Below are 13,922 nucleotides of genomic sequence, written 5' to 3' on the forward strand. Positions count from 1 at the left end.
GGCCTTGGGTTTAAATTATTCCCTGGTGAAGCCTGTATGTCCCATCAGGGCACAGCTCAGACAGGACATCTTGCTTTGTCCCTTCAACCCATGTGAGCAGGACAGTCTCTTCCCCCAGAGTGGCTGAAGCCGTGAGGGCACCCAAGGTCTGCTGTGTCACCCTTGAAGATCTCCTGGTCCCTTACGTCAAGGGTCAATGTCACTGAGCATTACCCAGCCACAGCACTGGGGAAAAAGAAGGACAATAGTATCCTTCCCTGTTTCCCCCTGGCTGGAATGTGTGTGAAGCCCAGGGAGGAGACTGGGGACCAGAGCCAGCGTTGGTCTCCATGCTGAGGTTCTCACTGGTACTGGCTTTTTTAAAGGGAAAAAGAGAAAATTCAGGATGCTGTTGAAAACCAGGTAATAATTTATGCAGGTACAATATATCTCTTAGTATCTTCCTTCCAACTACATTTCCTGTATGTTGCAGCTTTTATTTTAATTATTGCATTCCAAATGACTTGCCTTTCAGTCAGCAAGACTGAAAGATCTTGAAAGACCCCAGAAGTAATTTATGAGCAATTATCTGATTTTCATTTTTAGCAGGCTGTACTGTTCCAGTTCCTGTCACCTTGGAATATTCTTCGCCACAGTCTAGATAATTTAACTAATAGGAGGGACACCCGTTTTAAAAGGGGGCTTTCTAATGACAGGCCCTGCTGAGCCTGCTGACACTGGTGAGGGTAGCTGGAATTATTATGGTGATTCTCAGCATTTTCATTAATCTCTTCTACATTCTCTGGGGTTTCTGAGCTGAAACTAGCCAGGCAAGGTCTTAGCAAAGTAACAATTTTTATTCTCTTTCCTTAGGGTCTTTTTTTTATTATTGTGAGAGTCTATTAAAGAAGGTAAAAGTAGTTCACAAAACTACAAATGAAGATGGTGACAACAGGCTTAAGGCATGTATGAATGCAGTGAGCGGTGAATTCCCCCTTTCCCATGCCTTCAACCAGACAATCAGGGTCCAGCAGGGAAAGACAGGGTCATTTTTTGGATGCTGAGCTGCTACTCACTCAGGATTATGGGTTTGCTAAGGATTGCTCTGCTGGCTCCACAGGGAAGAGACTGCAGAGAAGTGCCATGTCCCAGGTCCACATGTGTGGCTTGTGACATGGTCTGACAGCAACCGTGCTTACCCTGGGCTTCTCAGAGGCAGAGGAAGGTGATGGAAAGGCAGTGCATGAGAAGAGAGGAACAAAAGGCATGCAAAGATGCAAAGCACCATGTGAAGGCCTATCTGCTGTGGTTCCACCCCTGGGCAGGACACGATGCAGATGACACACCTTCCCTTTGTGCTTGCCCAGAAACTGCTGAAGTTTCCTCCAACATGTGTGGGCAGCAGGGCAGGTTTGCATAGCCATGTGAGCTCCCATTTTCTCTGTGTCCACTAAGCTAAGGAAATGATCCAGTTTGATTGCATTTGACAAGCTCTCAGAGGACAGGGAGCTCATGGAAGAGCTGGTGGAATGGATGATCTTGCGTTCCTGAAGCACAGGGTCTCCAAAGGGTTCCCTTATGGATGGCAGTGGGATCCAAATATCTCTTGTCACCACGTCAACAGCCAGGGAAAGGGTGGCCACAGCTCTTGCAAACACCCTAGCAAAACAAGCATTTTTCCTCATTCTGGTCACTGTTAGAAATTGCCTGGTTTCATCCCCCTTGGGTCCAGTTTTACTGTGGAGACTGTTTGCTCTTCAGAAGACTAGAAAATCCCACTATTTGCCTGTACAGCACTGACTGCAGGAGGCCTCGTTTTTGTGTGGAGCATTTGGGCGCTACCACAATCTGAATCACAAACATCATTTTGTGTTTAGGTTCTCTTCTCTTTGATCTTTCCCACACTTTGATTGCTGGTGGATTCAGCTAGCTCAGAAACAAATATTTATTGCAGCTACACTCTTCCATAAATAGCGATTGTATACTTTTAATCAGAACAACTTTTATTGGGTTTTTTTTTAAAGCAAGTATCTGGAAGCTAAAGGGAAGGAAGGCAAAACCATTTAGAGAGACAGAGGATGTGTCCCAGTCCTCTGCACTACAGTGTGCAGAGCTGAGCATAAAAATGACTGCCGTTCTCAGCAAACATCAGAGTCTTTAGACGTTTAAACATCCAGCAAGCAGAGGAAGAAAAGACATGGCAGCTACCAGTTAGCTGGGAGGTTTTGTTTTATTTCTCTCTGTGTTCCTCTTGAATGCACTTAGAGGGAATGGCTCAGGATTCAAACTTCATGGCTTGCTTGCAGGGAAAAAAAATTGTCCCTGCTTTGGGAACCCAACTTCTCTATCCAAGCAGGAAGTCACAGATCCAGCACATCAGTGGGTAAGAGCAATGCTTGCCTTGCCCCCACCCCGACACATCAGAAGTGAAACCTAGGTCAAGTCTTTTCATGTGTTGCTCATAGCTTCTTTAAAATAGTGTTTCCACTGATGCACACCAACGTGATGAACATTTTTCATGTATTATTAATGCATTTCTTTGTACCATGTTCCCAAAAAAAAAAAAAAAAGTTTTGATTTATTCCACACCTTAAACCCAATGTGACAAACTAGCGAGATGGCAGCGGGCTGTCTCTTTCTTTCTCCAAGATTTGAAAACTGAACTTAAAAGTCTGGAATTATACTCAGATGCATTCCACTCTTGTAATATTAACATTTTTTTTATTACCTGAACTATTTTCCCTGTCTCCCTTGACTCCCACAGCAGGGACTCTCATATTATTTCCTGCAGTGTTCCACCCCCACTTTCAGAGACCTGGATTTGAGGAGCTGCCCTACCGTTTATCAAAGCTTTTCCCTTGGTCATCAGAGAGAGTCTTGTCTGGTTTGGGCTCTATGAAATTGTCTGCTTCTACTTTTTTCCTTGCTTTTTCTTCCTCTTCTTTGTATCGAGTTATCTGTTCACAGCTGAGTAATCTCAGTAGAACTGCGGGGATGGAGATCTTCTTGCCTCGCGTCAAAGATACAGAACCTTTTTCAGCTGAGCCAGGGATTGGCGATACGGACAGGTATTTATAAGTGCACACACAAAGTAGGTATGAGGTGTCCTCTGTGGCAATTCCTGTGCAATATTGTATTGATCATATATACCTCTGACCTTATTTTCTGCCCTCTAACCGTACAGTTCACCTCCTCCAAGACTAACTACTTCCAGCCTTCTTTACTGCTCAGTGCCTCTCAAGCAGCAACCATCTTTCTGGAAAAAACAAAACCAAACCAAGCCCCAAAAATCCCTTCACTAGTCAGAGAAAGAAAGTCTTTGTTTCTTTTCTTCAAGCTGTAGGATTTTCTCCCAAACCAGACCTGTAAAATTTATATTATCCTTTCTTAGGCAAGCTGACATGTTTAAAGCTCAATAGGTTGTCAGGCAGATTAAATCATCACCATGTTTATCCCACAGAGATTTGGGAATCGTTTATTTGAGAAGAGAGTGAAAACTCAGTTTTAAAACAAAGGTGGGTTGTGAGATAATAGACTTTAAATTGTCTGTGTTGTTACACACAGAAAAATCACCCAGCGAAAATACCCTGGCACCGAATTTGTAGATACACTCTGTCATCAGCGGGTATTTTAAGTATCCAGTATAAATACAGGTGACCCAACTGCAGACTGGTGGGGTATGACTCTACGCAAACATTTGGTGGGACATGCTTGGGCATTAAATTCTTTGTGTGCTTTCAGCTGTCCTGTTCGTGCTTTCTTTCTCGCAACGTAAAGCCTCTATCCTGCCTGCACTCTACTTCTTAAGCTCTTTAAATACATTTCTCTGCAATCCTTTTTGTAGTGCAGTGGGTTCACATATGTAGATACTGTCAGTTGTCCCTAATCTCTGTCCATTTGTGTGACAGTCCTCTGAGTAGGAGCCTCTTGGAATAGAAATGAGTCTCCCCTTCCTGAGAGTTTGGAAATCATCTAGCCCAAATCAGCATCTATGATAAAGATGCTGACACCAGTGTAGCGGGTGGCTATTACTTATTTATGTTCTCATGACTGGGTAATGGAGTTCTCTCACCTGATATTAATAGAAATACCTTTTTTACAGCACTGTTATATACATGAGTACAGATGATGGGGGCATTTTAAACTTCACTAATCAGTTCCATGAATATTTGCTTGTGCAGAAATCTAAACCTACTTTCTCTGTTTTTTTTGGTTATTTGGGATTTTTTTCCCCCCCCAAGCATCATTGCCACATTTTCCTCAAAAGATAAAATAAATAAGAAAGAAAGAAAGGAGGAGAAAGAGAGAGAAAGAGAGAGAAAGAGAGAGCAGACCTCTCTTCTGTTGTGTTTGCATGTTGCAGCCCTTTCTGTGTGCATGCACTTGTGGGGATCTAATTCCTTTCTGTGGCGACCCATGCTGATAACTGTAATCATGAAAACATTGATGTTTGCTTGAGATCCTGGGCTACACACAGAAAGCAAATTTTGAATGTTAATGTGGAAGTAAGGGATCAAAATATCATTCTAAGAGAAACACTCATCAATCTGCTTATCAGGCAGCTCAACGGAAAGTCACACGAGCTCTATAGACCACACCAAGATTTACCAGCCTGGCTTAATCCTTACCAGAGGGTTCTAGGAGACTGTTCTGCTGATGGGTACAGAACACAAAACCTGTAAGGTATTAATGCACATCTTGTAAACAGAAAAGTGGGCGAATCTATAGAATAAATGATACACAATTTTTCCCCACTTCTTTTGCCTGCCAGCATAACTATGCCCATACTGTGCTGAAAAAAGGGTTTTCATAGATTTGTGATGTTAACCGTTGAATCTATATTTATAAGTTTCCATGATGTCTCTGTAATAAGAAGATTATTAAAGTCTTTTTTACTTAGTATGAGGCAGTAAGGCAATCAATGCATGAAGCTCACCCGCCTGTAACAGTAGCTGGTTCATTAGCAGGGTTCACTGCTGTAAAGACTGTTGTCAACATTAAGGAATTTGCATTTATTTTTTATCAGGCACTCGATATTCTGTGCAAAGCCAGCATGGGAAAGAAGAGCATTTATAAACACCTCATTGGTAAAGAATCCTTTCCAGAATAGTACCACTCAAACATATATAAATGTGTGTATATATGTACACGTGTGAGTATATATGTGTGTGTGTGTGTATGTGGATATATAGAGACACACACCTCTTCTTTCTAGACTTTACCCTGAGGTGCTGGTGAAAAAACATGAATAGTGCAAGCCTTAAGGCAGACCAAGAGATGGGTTGTTGGTCAAACGGGTCCTCCATTTTGAGTGTTGTACCACCTGCTGTGCCCATATAATATCTCATTTAGTTCCCATTTTCCCAACCAAGTCATAAGAATGACATGTTGGTCTCTTCCAAAAGCAAAAGCCTCATGCCATCTTCAGAGACACCCTCTGTCTTTAGTATCTCTTTCAAGTGAGACCAGGTTGGGTGGAGAGGCGGTCCTTGACATGACTGACAGAACCTGCATCTTGCACGCCTCTGAGAATCCCCAAATGTGATGACAATCCCAATCCTTTGGTGGGGATTTGGTGGCCTCACCACTCCTCTATGGTCAAAGAGGCCAACTTCAGCACCCAAACCAAACCTTGTCACCATGAGGAATAGTTGCATACTGACAGCATAGTGCTGAATACGTTGTTTCGACTAGGATGGTGTGTGAACATATTCAGCTCTTAAACTTTATTTAATCAGACTGGAAGTCTCCTTGCTCAACTGAAGAGCTTGCAACAGCATGTGAAAGTGACAGCTAGGGAAAATGCCATCATTAGGAGTATTTCTGCAGTGTCTGTGGCTCTCCGTCAGCAGGCAGACATGCTGAAGCTGTGCACATGGTATTTTCAAATTAATATAAAGTGTATATGAGTGGCTTTTGTAAGTTTGCTGTGTATTCAGGGGAAGCTCAAACTGAAGATCTGACCTGAATTTGGAATTGAGTGGTCCTTTCAGTTAAGGAAAAGCTCATTTTTCATGACAAGAATCCATTTATTAGGTGAACCAAAAACCCCATAAGCAGACAGTTTTAGGATTTCAAAGTGCCTTCATACAGGTTCTAGGAAACAACTTGCAAAACATGCAGGAATTTATACAGAGATGTTTAATAAATCAAAGAGACACTTACAACAATGAACATCACTCAGTTTAGGTGATTAGTTCTTTGCAGTCATTAGGATTGGAGACCAGAGTGTGTGGACTAGTCTCTTTTTATAGATGATTGATGGGATGAGAGAGATCAGAAACAATATTGTAGACAACAGATGAACAGAGAATATTAAAAAAGCAATGGGGGGAGGATTGAAGCCCTGCTGAAAGATTAAAGAATAGAAAGAAGTACAAATGAGCAAATCAATTATTGTGTGAAGATTTCTAGGATGTTGTTTAATTCATATTGGCCTGTTCTATATTTAGTTTCCTCACAGTTTCTCTTTTTATTGATGTTTCTTTTAGTTCCCTCTCTGGAATCTGATTCTAAGATGCATCATTGAATGATCCTTTGAGGGGAAATGTTACAAAATGAGACCCAATCTAGCAAACATTTTCTGACATGAGCCGTCTTGCCTTAACTAAGCAAAATTCAATGATGTTCTTTTGGAGTATGAAAATCACTGAAAGAAGCAAAAAGTTTGCAAATGTGGGGCAGGTACATCTGCTTGGGGAGGGAAGGAAAGGGAAGTAAAGGGAAAGGGGTAACTTTATACATGTGTTGCCCTTCCCTGGGAATTTATTTTAGCACTGAGTGTATGGGATGGGTTGTTGGAAGGATGATCCCAAAGACACGTGGAGTAAAGGGGGTTTATGTGCAGTGCCTGTCTGTCAGACCCCTCGCTGGACGGATCTCCCATGGGAACCTTGGCTTCAGGAACAGCTGCAGGAACCAGGGCAACTTGTTCTCCTGCCTAGAGCCTCCTCTCCCAAAGCATCCTGTACATGAAGTGAAAGCTCCTTCCTTCATGGAGGTCATTTGCTTTGACTTTTTGGGTCCCAATCCACCAGCTGCACAAGCAAAAGCACTAACATGGGCAAGGACAATACCTGACAGGTCTCCTCTGGGAGCTGGAGAGGTAAACTGGATCTGTTGCCTCCCCTTGGCCAGTCCTTGAGACAGCCCAGTGAGGACAGCTTCAGAGCAAGGTGTGGGGAGCAGCAAGGGGGACCCAGAGGAGAGGGACTGAGGTACTAGTGCTGTAGCAGAGGTACAGAACTGTGCACAGGGGTGTGTTTGGGGAGAGGAGAGTGGAAGAGAGGATGTTTCAGAATGGGTGTCAGGGTGGAGAAACCTTTGTGTTTATGGGATGCACCATGGGAAAGGGAAAAGAGCAAATAAATGCACATTTTAGAAATGCTAAAAGCACAGGCCAGAGAATTTAAAATAACTGTATTGCTTTGGTGGATTCAGGATGTAATTACAGAGCTGAGCTCAGGCTGTTCAGGAATCAGTTCCACTTTGGAGCATGTTTGACTTAAGTTTAACAATAAATTATTCAGTTTCGCATTGCCTGGCTTAGGGATGATTATAACATCACTGTAATTATTTTTAATGTAAACACTGATACATGCTGCCACCCATACCGGCACCTCAGCATTCAAAAAGTTAGGTGCCTGTCTAAACATACTGCCTGAAAAGTGCTGCTTTCCAAACAGAACCTCAACTCCTTCCCAGAAAGATCTTTTTAACAACAGCCATAAGGATTCACTGATACTCTTCCTGCGAAGCATTTCATATGAGCATGGTGACTCCTACCTCTTCTCTGAGGACAGCTGCCCTGTACAGTGTCTGCATCTCCCTTTATGAACCCCGGAGACTGATTTTTCATGGTGCCAAGTCCATCCCCTCCCAGTCTGGCCCTTTGGAGGCTGTGCTGGTGACATGAGCACAGAGGACCTCTGGGATGAAGGATCTTGCTCCCATCACTTTCACTGTCTGGCTTCAGGTACCTACCATCCACGTAACTTTAAAGCCCGCGAGGTGGCTCGTTTGGCCACAGTGAGAAGAAGAGAAAGTGGAGAGTGGAAAAGGGAACAAAGAGATTTGGGAACAGCTCAGTCAAAAAACGGTTGGCTAAATTGGGTCAGAGGCAGAGTGTAGGATGCAGTGAACAAGGGGGAGAAATGGTGGTTGGGGTTGTCAAAGGAAAGTAAGGGGGAATCAGTGAGAATGGGGCACAAAATCCCTTAGGATCTGTTCGCGGTTCCGGCGACTGGTTTACAAGCTATTAGCCCTGCAGTTATTGATCTGGAGCTCACATTTAGCAATGGTGCTCAAACTACAGCTCGCTTATCCCAGACAATCTTATATAAACCATAATCAATTTTACTTGTGGTTACCACTGCTACATGGAGAAAAGTGCAGACATTGCTGTGCTGCTTCTGTTGTAAGTTTCAGACACTTCAACTAAAAAAAAAAACCCATTTGTTCAACTTCAACTATGTAAAAAATGAGCTTGAATAGTGGATCAGTGTCCATAGAAAAATTGCTTTTCAGGAAGAAAAAATCCAAGGTCAAAGTATAGATCTGAGATGATGGATCAAAAAGAGGAATTGTATCCTGGGGAAGCTGGGCTTGAAATGAAATAAACGTCTTTACGCTCAACCAAATGGGCCCTGCTCATCACGCCAGGCCAGCCAAGTTAAACATGAAGCCAAGGTAAACATGACATAAGTACTAGAACTGTTACACATTTCATCACCTCCACATACAAGAACCAGGGAGGTAAGGCAGGGGCTACAACTGCGTGCTGCCTCAGCTGTGCATCCGTTCGGCTGGCTGTGCAGAGGGCTCACTCTGTCAATGTATAGCAATGGAAATTGAAAATATTTTGTGTCTTTTTAGTCAGAGTGCTGCAGAAGGAAAAGTAAACACCTAAAGAGAGTAAAGTAAGTGTATAGTTATTACTCATGTAAGATTTGTTGGCTCTATCAGAACTGCATTGCAGTATTCGTAACACCCATGCATCATCACTCCGGAAACTATTTTTCTCTGTTATATTTAGTCATTTAGATAATTCACTGACTAACATATTAAATTACTCTGCCATAGAATTCTCAGATTTCTAGTGTATGCATTACAACTGCCCGCTGGATTCCCCCCTGGAAACAGATATTGCACTGAACAATGAGTGACTTCTGCTTAAAGTAACAGCACTGCAGTGAGTAAGGAGGAAAAGAATAATCAAAATATTACAGTAGGTTTATAAAAAAGACATATTTTGGATGCACATTTTTAAAAAATTGCAATTATTTCCTAGTTTGTACTTCTTTCTTATTGTCTTCTTCAACAGGAAAAAAAGTAGTTGCCACAATATTCATTATATTCAGCTTGGGGGTTGTAGAAATGCATTAGTAATGACAGTGGTGTTGTCTACACTGCAGTGGGAGAGGATAAAAAGACATGGATGCTGGCTGAAGTGGTACTAAGATGTGTGACAACTCCTGCAAGACTGCAGAAGCTTTTCCTTCAGGAGCTCCTTTGCTGCTGCCATTACAGCTTTGTAGCCCAAGGTGGCCTCTGTGCCTTTCTCAGAGTACAGACAGGGGATGGACACTCCCTGGAAGTTCATGCACCTATTTCTAAACCCATTTTTTGTCTCCTGTCCTTTCCATGTAGTTCATGAGTCTGCGGGCTAAGGACCAAATCAAACTGGCTATCAAACGCAGCCCATGACAGCTGTTCTATGCCACTGCGCTAGAAGGACCACCTTTCAGGAAGGTGTCAGAGGCTCCTACTGTCAGCTGACTTGCCAGCTCTTATTTAATGTGTTTTGGGGGTGCCTGGCTCTGACCAGCTCAGAGTAGGTCCCTGCACCTCTGCACAAGCTGCTGCCCAGTGACTTGCTGAGCTCTGCCACCCCTCTGTGCTGCTGCTCCTCCTCACACCCTGGGAAGAAAACCCTCATGGGTGTGGTGTTGAGCCCTTCTGTCAGTGACAGCCCTCCTCTGACTCTGCTCCCATCTCTAACCTGCCCATCAGAGATGACCTTACAAGTGCACAGCTTGTACATATTCCCTTGGGCTGACTCTCCCTGCTCTCCACTTTGTCTGGAGAAGGACCACCAGAGGCCATGAAGGAGGTATTAAGCAACCAGAGCAGAGACACCACGTTAACTCTATCTTTGCAGTGCAGGAATATCTCTGGTTTAAGACAGTTGGATAGAATTTGGCCCTTGGGATTTATAGCCTAGGCAGGTTAAATGAGAACTGTGCACATTAAATGCAGACTTTGAGGTAGGCCATCACATCTTTCCTAAAATGATGTTACCCTATGGTCAGATTTTGTTTGTTTTTAATACTCTATAAATTTACTGCAGGGGCTTTGATGCACGTTTTTCAGCTTGAAAGCAAAACTGTCTTCCTTCGTTCACCACTTTACAACTTTAATGCTTTTAGCAGACAGCTCTGAGACACAAAACTGGGCTCAGAGAGCTGCACAGCTAACAAGAATATCCGGAGCTGTTACAGAAAAGATTTAAAAGAACACCCAAGAGGCCAGAAGGGGACAGAAAACCTTTTGCCCAGGGCATACACCAGTCCCTGGACAGGAACAAAGTTCTGCCATGGCAAGGTTGTTCTTCAAGGCCTCAGTGGTGTTTACACACCTTCGGAGGAAAAGTCTGGTACCAAATCAGTGTCAGAGAGAATTTGCTGGTCCTGGTGTGTACTGCTGGAGTGGGATTACCTCTCTCCCAACCTAGCTGAGGCTTTTCTTGCACTTGCTTTGAGTTTGCATAAAGCTTTTGAAGAGTTACTTCAGAGTTATAGCGGTGGAGATGAGGGAAGAGCCCTTTTGCACGTCTAACAGTACTTTCTGCTGCCTGCACTTATTCTGGTTTTTGTTTGTTTGCTTGTCTTTAAATTTTTACTGTGCTTTTGATCTGAGCCCAAGAATTGAAACCATCACTGGGAATGTGCTGCTAGAGAGAATTATGAAACAAAATGCAACCGCAACACTTTAAATGTTGATTTAAGTGGTGTCTAGACCTCATGCTGGTTTTCTGCACCAAGACGAATTTCACAAAGAGAATACCCCTCCTCCCCTTCCCAGATTTTATATTAAAAGTCAATTCCCTATACTCTCACTCAACTCTGGTCCTTCTGTATAAAGAGGAATAATAGCGCTTCTGCTTTCTCACTTTTATTTGCCATTTGAAAAAGTCTTGGATTTAATGGAAGTGGAGGGAACACTAAAAAGGAAACACGAACATGTATAGGGGTTTTGAGTTATTAGGTTAATTAAAGAAAGCCACAAAATGGTAGCAGTGGAAAAGGCCAAAGTCCAAGCATTGATCTTTGAGTATTCCATGGCATCGCTGTTGGGTCTGAAGAAAGATTTCCTGACCCTCAAAGAGTCTGGCTTCTGCTCTTGTGGGCATGGTGCTGATGGCTGACACAGGCAAGTACTTCCAGAATCACTGGTTTTATTAAAGTTGAATGGTAGATGGGTTTGTTTTCCTTTTACCTTAGGAATTTTCTCTCTTCACCTGCAGCTGTGGTGATTTCTTTCCTCTGGTGTTAATAACTTGATCTGCAGCTAGGGCGTCTAACACCATAATAACCCCCCGGCACCAGACACATATAGGTAGATCCAGCACAGAATATTCTTCATTCATGTTGTATGACAGAGATGAGTTATCAGCCAGGAAGGGCTTGAAATGCTTTCCAGGATCAGAATTCAAGTATTGTGCACAGTGGCAGAAAAATATGCACAGGAAATATTTTTTGAGCTGAAATTCCCATCTTAGGGGGAAAAAACCCAGTGAAACAAAGGACAATGTAATGTTTCTGCTGTTTATGTTGGCAACAGAAGCTACTCAAGCATTGTAGAATACAATACTTGGTAATAATTCCAAATAAATCATTGAGAGCATAGTCTTTTGGGCTATTTTTTTCCTTCTTTTATACTTGACATCACAGCCAAGACAGGGCACCTCTTGTGCCTGGAGCTGCTCAGTAATATAAGAAAAGAATACTGAGCTAGAAGCGTTTATTATCTAAATAGGCAACACATACTGAAAGGAGCTACTACCCACACTTTTCTAGTGGAAATGAAGGAATATTGAGAATAAATGATTTGTTCAAGGCAGTATAGACAATTATGAAGACAACACACACCCCCAGTCCAGTCCATCACAGTTCTCATCCACTGCTTAAAACATTTGTTTTCATATATTTATTCTCAATTAAAATGACTTAATGGTTCTTATCCAATTCTTCCTTCATATGCATTGTTTCAAAACACCTAGACTGCCATAGAGAAGTGCTTACTGTCTGATGAGCAAGCCATCATCACCAATATGGTCCTGGAGATTTAAGGAATGGGCCCATTCTCAAAAAAAGAACATCTGCACCTAAATCCTGTGCTGCCTTTGAAACCTTTTGGCATGCACTGCAATGCACTTTATGCAGTCCCATGCCCTGAAAGGATTGGCCATATCCTGATGGAGAAGGAAAGCAAGATGATATATGTGGGCTTGCAACTTTTAAGAATCAAAATTGCTCCAAAGCTTCTTTTCAGTTTCTTGAAGCTCCTTAATGACAAGACATTTCTACGTATAGGAAAGAGATAGATAGAACAAATTACACTTGTTTAAACTTCAGTCCATCTTCTAAAGTCAGCAAAAGGTGAAGCAGGTTTGCCTTTGCATAGGGTCTAATTTTGCCTCAGGGACAGAGTGAAACAGATCCATACAACATTCTCACCAGTCAAAATTTTCCTAGGAACAAAGAGACCAGCAACCTTGTCACTTCCATCTCATTTTGTAGATTTACGTGGCACAAAAAGATATGAGCATTGTGCTAGCCCTCTACACGTGGTGAGATTTCATTCAGAAGGTCAATTAAATGTTAAATAGCACCCAGGATAGCAGAGTAAAATGACTGTGCCATGTAACAATTTTAACATATCATGAGCTGTGCACAAGGGCATATCTAAATAAAATGCATAGGAAATAGCATCACGCAAATATGATCTACATTTTTTCTTGATCAAAGAGGCTGAAGGAAAAAAATAATTAAAAAGTAAAAGCCTTATGCAATGAGATTTAAAAGAAAACTTTGCAGGCTGACAAGATGCATCTGGCACAACTTCAAAGTCCATCAAAGTACATATAATCAATGTTTGTCAATAGCAGTTTTGCATCCTTTAATTTATCTTTCATGGATATAAAGCATGATGGTATTAGGATCCAGACCATACCTTAATTCTGTTTGAGATTTGATGAATCAGGACTCTATTAAAATTCAGTGCAAATCAGCTTACTCAAGGACACATTACATAAAGTCGTGCGTTATCTAACTCCTTTCATCTTGCTGTCTTTCTAACTAGTGAAAGAATCTGGGATCTCTTAAACTTGTATGTGTGGCCACCAACACATTTTGCTTGTAGGCACCTGCTTAAATTATGCACATGTGGCATAATTAGCATACCTGAATTCTTTGTGTATTTTTATTGATGTATGAAATCTCCTTCAGGATGTTCAGGCTCCAAAGTGAGGAATCATCAGAAATAAGGTTCCCTGACATCCAAATTTCAGCACTTGTCACAGAGTCTGTAATCAAGTGCTCACATCTTATCTTTTTCAATAGAAAACCCCATTCAGGATGGGAAATGATGAGGCCCTTATGATTTCACTGTTTTCCTCCTCATATTTCAACATGAGGACACCCCACCCATCCGTTTTATTTACTTTACACTCTTCAAGGCCTCCTGAGCAGACAGCCGTATCCATTTTCATCCTGATGTTGTGTAATGTGCTCAGCACCATCCTATTTAACTGTTTTATATCCTTAGAGGAAACACATTGCTAGGGAATTCCTTGTGAATTTCTGCTGGGGTGTGAAAACACCGTATTTCTATCAACCTCTTCCTTCTTCCTACTCAGGGTCTAAACTATCTGGGAGAAAGAA

Source organism: Gallinula chloropus (assembly GCF_964237585.1).
Source record: "Gallinula chloropus genome assembly, chromosome: 5".
Taxonomy (NCBI): Eukaryota; Metazoa; Chordata; class Aves; order Gruiformes; family Rallidae; genus Gallinula; species Gallinula chloropus.